The sequence below is a fragment of the Callorhinus ursinus genome, unplaced genomic scaffold (assembly GCF_003265705.2).
Source record: "Callorhinus ursinus isolate GAN/ISIS: 27379988/994484 unplaced genomic scaffold, GSC_fseal_2.0 scaffold58, whole genome shotgun sequence".
Taxonomy (NCBI): Eukaryota; Metazoa; Chordata; class Mammalia; order Carnivora; family Otariidae; genus Callorhinus; species Callorhinus ursinus.
Genome location: NW_027397120.1, coordinates 1,728,547 through 1,735,721, shown reverse-complemented (window position 1 = coordinate 1,735,721; position 7,175 = coordinate 1,728,547).

Below are 7,175 nucleotides of genomic sequence, written 5' to 3'. Positions count from 1 at the left end.
GGGCCAATGTCACCGAGGCAGGATGCTGAAGATGGACTTAGGGTGGCTGATGTCACTGAGGCAGGACCCTGAATGTGGACTTGGGGTGGCCAATGTCACTGAGGCAGGATGCTGGAGGTGGACTTAGGGTGGCCAGTGTCACTGAGGCACAACGCTGAAGGTGGACTTGGGGTGGCCGGTGTCACCAAGGCAGGACGCTGGAGGTGGACATGGGGCGCTGATATCACTGAAGCAGGACGCTGGAGGTGGACTTGGGGAATCTTGTGTCACCGAGGCAGGTCGCTGGAGGTGGTCTTGGGGTGCTGACATCAGGGAGACAGGACGCTGGAGGTGGACTACGGGGGTGTCAGAAAAGGCTTCAGCAAAGAGGCTGCTGTGTACTTGACGCCCTGGTGCTGCTGGAGGGAGTGGGGCTTTGTCCTCCAGACAGAGATGCCCAACAGGTGCCGTTTCCCCACTGAGCATCCTGTTCCTCACCGTGCAGCCCCAGGCAGGAGGAATGACACACCAGAGACCCTCACAGGTCCCTCTCTCACCAAACCTAGCCTTCCTCTTGGCTACAATGACACATTGGACCCAGTGCGCTCTGTGGTCCCTTCCACCCCTGGAATCCAGAAAAGCTTAGTAGATTGGAGGTTCTTTGCTGGAGATCATCTTACCGGGTCAAGGAACTCGGGTGGACGGTCATTTTGAGCTGCAAAGTCTCCCTGATCAATGAGGTGTCAGAACCTGCACCCTCTGTTCTCACGTAGGAATCAGTCCTCTATGAAGGCATCAAGCAAGAAAGCGTGTGCTGCCTCTGAAGATGGGACCTGAATCGAAGCCCAGGGACCTGCACAACAGGGCAGGGCCACAAACTCTGGGGCCACTGTGGGTGGTGCTTTTATGGAAGCATATTACTTTTAAAACTGCTTGCTAACTAGATAAAAGCTACAGGTTTGCCTCTTTGATGCTTTTTGAAATCTGATTTAAAACCTAGATGCATATTCCTCCCCATCAACATAAGGCTGGCCAACCACCATTTTTTGCTCTAGGAAATGGAAATCCTTCACATTTTGTCCTGTTTGCTGGCAGCAGTTGTCTTCATCGGCCCAGGCTGCCACGGCTAAATACCACAGACCAGGTGGCTTTAAACCACAGGGGCTGATTTTCTCACAGTTCTCCAGGCTCGGGTCTGGGAGCAGGTGCTCCTGTGGCCAGTTCCTGGTGAGGCCCCCCCTCCCAGCCTTCAGAAGCCACCCTCGCACTGTGTCCTCCCAGGGCTCAGAGAGACCCTCTTTCTCATGTTTCTCCTTATAGGGGCACTGATGCCCTCGAGAGAGCCCACCCTCATGACCTCACCCAATCATATTCACCTCCCAAAGGCCCCACCACCAAACGCCTTCCCGCTGCAGGCCTTCGTCCTACAACTTTCAGGGGGACACGTTCAGTACATGGCGGGGGTGATGGCTGTCATCACTGTTTCATTTGTCCTATACTAAGATAAAATTCAGTAGAAGCTTAGGGGAGCAGGAAGCTTGTCTGTCTTCCTTGTTTCCTGTTGGACATACACCTGGCTCTGGAGCAGCATCTGGCGTGTGGCGGTGTTCAGGAACTGTCACGAGGGAAAATGAATGGATGATTGGATGAGGGGTGGGGGGATGGCTGAAAGTTTTCATCTCCACTTTAATGCATGATATGAGTCTTTGGCCCACTGGCCAGGCAAGCCTTGATAGCTGCTCCACATTCTTGTCTTTTCCTTCACCGGAGAGGCCTGAGTGGGACTATGGGTTTGGTGTTTCCCCTAAATGCTGTGAGCCTTGAGCAAACCCTGCTCCCTCTGCACGACTCAGGCTCTCCCTCCCTCCTAGGGAGAGGGGCCCCGTTTCCTGTGCACCTGCCCTGGTGAGGAGGAACTCCCTCATGCCCCTGGTGCTGATGCCAACAGTCTTCCCAAACCACATCAGAATCCAGGGACACAGACCCCGATCCCACTCAAGTGTGGCACACAACAATACTGCTCCTTTGTGAGCACACTAGGGCCAACCCCCGGCCCTCTGCGGCTTCACTCTGAGAGAAGCAAGAGGCCGCTTGCTTCTTCTGACCCCCCATCAAGGACACAGCCTGAAAATGCCCCATTCATGGTGCTGGTGACTGGCGTCCACCACCTGAGCTCCCAGAGCCCCCAACCCTGAGCTCACACCATGAAGCCAGTGGGCACTGGGCAGCGTGTGGCAGGATTAGGAGCTCACCACGCACAGGCCTCAGGGCCGCTGCAGCCCCACACAGTGCGCTGCGGTCTGGGGGGGCGACTGCAGGGCAAGGTCATGCCCCAAATCTTTCACCGTCAACCCAGTCGCAGAGCCTCCTGTAGGTCACAGCACTACCCACTAACCTTAATTTAAAGTCTTCCTTACCAGCCCAGCCACCCCTTCCAATGAGGTCCTCGTGATCCTGGGCTGGATGGAACCTCTTCAAGAGGCCTTGTCTGCAGAAAAGAAGCCAAGGGGCAGAGGAGTCCCATACATGTTTGGTGTATGGAGAAAGTTGGAGTGAAGCTGGTTCCCTAGCAGCAAGTCAAGGGGCTTTGCATGGATGCGGGAGCACCTGTTTTGGTTCAGCCCCTGCCTCAGGCTGGGTGAACTCCAACAAGCAGCCCCGTTTCTCATGGACTGCTGCGCATGCACACCTTCTAGGACCTTGTCAGCTGACGTGGTCCAAAGATGGATAAGTCCCGGCCCCCATCCTCCATGAGCTTCACCACCTGACAAAGGAAGCAGATAGATGAATTCCAGGTGCAATGTGGTCGGAGCTGGTTTGCTGCAGGAGGAGCAGCCCCCTTAGGATTGCATTCTTTGTTCTTCAAGATGAGAGAATGGACCAATAAGGCAGGCTGGAAAGAACATTGTTTTTAAAGGTAAACTAAATAACAAAACTTTATACCCAGTAGGTTTCTTCTACATCCATGAAGCATTAACTGCCTTAAGAATTGGCCTCCTTGCAAAAACAAATAGAAAACCCAACAAAATATATGAAATTCTGTTTTCAAATATTGGACAATAGGCAGCAGGTAACTGATCCTGCAGAGAGGAGAAACCAGAGGTGAGCCCTGTAATTTTCCCAAATTATAGCCCAGAGACAGTTCCCAGGACATGACATCAGAAGGGGTCTTGCACAGAGTCACATTTCTGTGTGAAAGGGGTCCAGGAAGCTAGAACATGCAGGGCAGAACCCCAGAGAAGAGGAGGATGTGCAGAGAGGTGCTCTGGAGGGGTTCTTTCTCCAGAAAGCAGACAGCAAGTTACCCGAGCTTTGGCTGGGCAATGAACTACACATATGTAGGTGAAGCCCCACAGGGCAGGAAGGAGCCACTAGAAAGTGGTATGTCAAACAGCTCCCAGGGCTCACATAGGGAAGGGAAGACTTATGCTCTCCCATAACAGAGAATGGAGAGAGCTTGAGATACATAGGACTTTGGGCAGAGTCCTAAGAAAGGGTACTCACTAGTGGGGCTTAGCCCCCATTCCCAGTCCTAGTGTAAGGACTGCACAAACAAAACTCAGAAATAACCCTCCGAAGGGCCAAACTGTGGGACAAACAGCTGCCATCCAAAGCAAAGCCTGACACTCTTTAAAGGAACACAACAGAATCCAACTCTAAAAACTTCACAATATTTGCCGACCAATCAAAATTACCAAGCATGTGAAATATCAAGAAAATATGATCACAATCAGGAGAAAAATCAAGCAATAGAAGCAGACTCCAATGTGACAAGAGTGATTAGAAATAGCCAGTGAGGATATAAAAACAGCTATTATAAACATTACAAATATGTCCAAGAATATAAAGAAAACCTGAACATAATCTGGACATAAATGAAAGACGTTAAATGGGAATTTGAAAACAAACAAACAAAGAACATATGAAACAAAACATACATGGGGTGGGATTAATAATAAATTAGACATTGCTGGTTGAAATCAGTAAACATGAAAACAAAGCAGACAAACAGTCTGGGATTCTAGAGCAAGGCATTGCCACCTGCAGCTGAGAGTTAAACACATTTTCAGAACTGCTCCTGGCATGCCTCTGGCCCTGTGGGGATGGAAGGTTTGGCCATGGGGCACCAAGCAATGGGTATCTGGAACTCCAGAACTGCCCACCATGACCCAGGTTCTGTCAGAACCACAAGTCACAAACTCAAGTGGGCAGCAGGAATCCATCATAAAACGGAGGAGGGGGTGTCAGCATGGATGGGGCTGGAAAGCATAAGCTAGCTTCAGAGCAGGTGCCATGGTCTCTGTCCCACCCACTGCTGTTTGAACAGCACCCCTCCCCCAGTTTGAACCCATAGCCATATTGGGCAGGGTTATGAGGGCATCACCCTGTAAGACCTGGAGGAAAAGGAGAAATAGGTGAATTGGTCCCATATGTGGATCCAGTCAAACACTGATGGTGGCTGCCCCCCAGTCACACTGGACATGACCTTGTCAGGGCGTGGAGAGAGAGCACCTCCCCAAAGGGAGGGACTGTGCCAGTGAGCCTGGCCACCCCTTCTGTAGGGGGAGACATAGCCCAGCAGGGAACATACAGAGGCTCCTGGACAGCAGCCTATGGACCAGGTCCTGACAGGGAAGGGCTTGGAAGATGAGAGACAGAGAAGTCTGAGAGCGAAGCTTGTGAATGGAGCAAGAGTGTGCATGAGGTGTGGAGGTGTGTGTGTGCAGATGTGAGGTGTGTGTGTGCACGAGTGTGAGGTCTGCATGTGCACAAGTTATGAAATCTGTGTGTGCACAAGGTGTGAATTCATGTGTTTGCACACAGTGTGAAATGGTGTGTGTGCACGAGGCGTGAGGTCCATGTGTGCATGAGGTGTGAGGTCCGTGTGTGCACGAGGTGTGAGGTCTGTGTGTGCAGAGGTGTGAGGTATGTGTGTGCATGAGGTGAGGTCCACATGTGCATGAGTGTGAGGTCTGCATGTGCACAAAGTGTGAGTCATATGTATGCACAAGGTGTGAAGTGGTGTGTGTGCACAAGGTGTGAGGTGTGTGTGCATGAGTATGAGGTCTGCATGTGCACCAGGTGTGAGGCATGTGTATGCACAAGGTGTGAAGTCATGTGTTTGCACACAGTGTCAAGTGGTGTGTGCATGAGGTATGAGATCTGCATGTGCACAAGTGTGAGGTCTGCATGTGCACAAGTTATGAAATCTGTGTGTGCACAGGGTGTGAAGTTGTGCATTTGCACACAGTGTGAAGTGGTGTGTGTGCACCAGGTGTGAGGTCCGCATATGCACAAGGCATGAGGACTGTGTGTACATGAGGTGTGAGGTCTATATGTGCAGAGGTGTGAGGTGTGTGTGTGCACAAGTGTGAGGTCTGTGTGTGCACCAGGTGTGAGGCATGTGTATGCACAACGGGTGAACTCATGTGTTTGCACATGGTGTGAAGTGGTGTGTGTGCACGAGGTGTGAGGTCCGTGTGTGCGTGAGTGTGAGGTCTGTGTGTGCACGAGGTGTGAGGCATGTGTATGCACAAGGTGTGAAGTCATGTGTTTGCACACAGTGACAAGTGCTGTGTGTGCACCAGGTGTGAGACGTGTGTACATGTTAACACCCACCAGAGCACCCGTCACAGCAGACATACTGAGTGCCAGACACACAAAATCCCCTAGGCCAGGCTTCGCCATCACCACCCGGGAGCTGGCTTGGGTTTCTGCAGCGGCTTTGGGGGTCTAGAAAGTACACAGCATGGCTCAAGGTAAGGAAAGGCCTGCACCCAGAACCCAGGTGATTCCTTCTCTGGGTGCTGAGGCAGCCCTGCTCCCCTCATATAGGGAGATGGGGAGCCCTCTGCATGGCTGGCAGGTGGATAGTGGGGAGAGGCGAACAGACCTTACTCTGGGCCCTTTGACCAAGGAGAGGCTGCCAAACACCTGCTGGGGGTAGGCATTCCAGTGACTGGTTTGTCAGCATCATCTGCTGAATGTGATGCCACCACATGCCCTTGGTTAGCCAGTGAGCCACACCTTGCCCACCCCGGGCAGGCCCCCTGGCGGCAGGCTGGACCAGGTCCCTGCTCCACCACCAGCCAGGGCTTGGTGGCCCACCGCCCGCCTGCGCCCGCTCCTCAGAGACCACCCGAGGCAGCAGGGGGAGCACGCCCAGAGCTGGGCCAGGAGGCGCTTGGCACGCGGTGCCTTACTGTGGCTCCCCTCTCCCACAGCTGCCCGGCCTCTTCCAGGTTTTCAGTCAGCAACTACAGGGGACACAAGGCTGCTCTAGCACCATGTGCCACGCATTCCCCAGCGCCACGGGTCCTCCTGCCCTGGTGTGGAAGGCCAGCCTCTGCCTCCTGTCCCCAGCACGATGCTCAGCACCTGGAGCTGCCCGCGAGGTCGCCTGAGTCCTCGGCACTTTACCCCGAGCCCCACGGAGAACCTCCAGGTAGGGAAGCCAACCGAGCCCTTCAGATAAGGCATGCCTCCTGCATAGTGTAAAACGGGTGTGAGACGGGGGACGGAGGTGGGACGGAACCGCATCATGTGCGTGCAGCCCGCCAGCCGAGGACCAGGCTCCAGCCCCTGAGGGAGAGTCCCCTGGGAGGCCAAACCTCCACGTCCACTCCCTGAGCAGCATTTCCACTTAAGGATGCACAGGCAGGCTCTGTCCGCCCCTCTGCATTTTATATTTTTCCTCTTCAAAATACCCTGCAAGTGGGTCCCAACATCTATAAATATTCACAGCTCTCCTCGTTCCCTGACATTTCAAAATGGACCCGAAAGTGTTTAGTTCACACAATAAATTCAGGGGTTAGGACAGTGTCAGGACAGACTGGCCGCTTGCCATCCAGTCCCTGTCCAGCCGGGTGGTTGGGGAAGCAGGAAGGCCAGGTCCCCGTGGGGCGCCTGGCGGTGGCACAAGGCAGGGCCCAGCTCACAGGCGGGAGCCGGGCGCGGGGTTGCACCCGTTCAGGCTTTGGGGAACCTTGAGAATAGAAGCAAAGTCTGTTCTCTCGTGTGCAAGGGCTTTATCAGATACACATATCAGCTCACATCGTCCACAGGATTTCCATGATTTCTGATAAAAGTGATTACAGTTACTGCAGAATTTTTAAAAATGTTCAGCCTGACAAAGGTGGTTTCCATTATTTTTTCTTTGTTTTTCTCTAAAGGCAGAGAAGACCATGCCTGTAGTT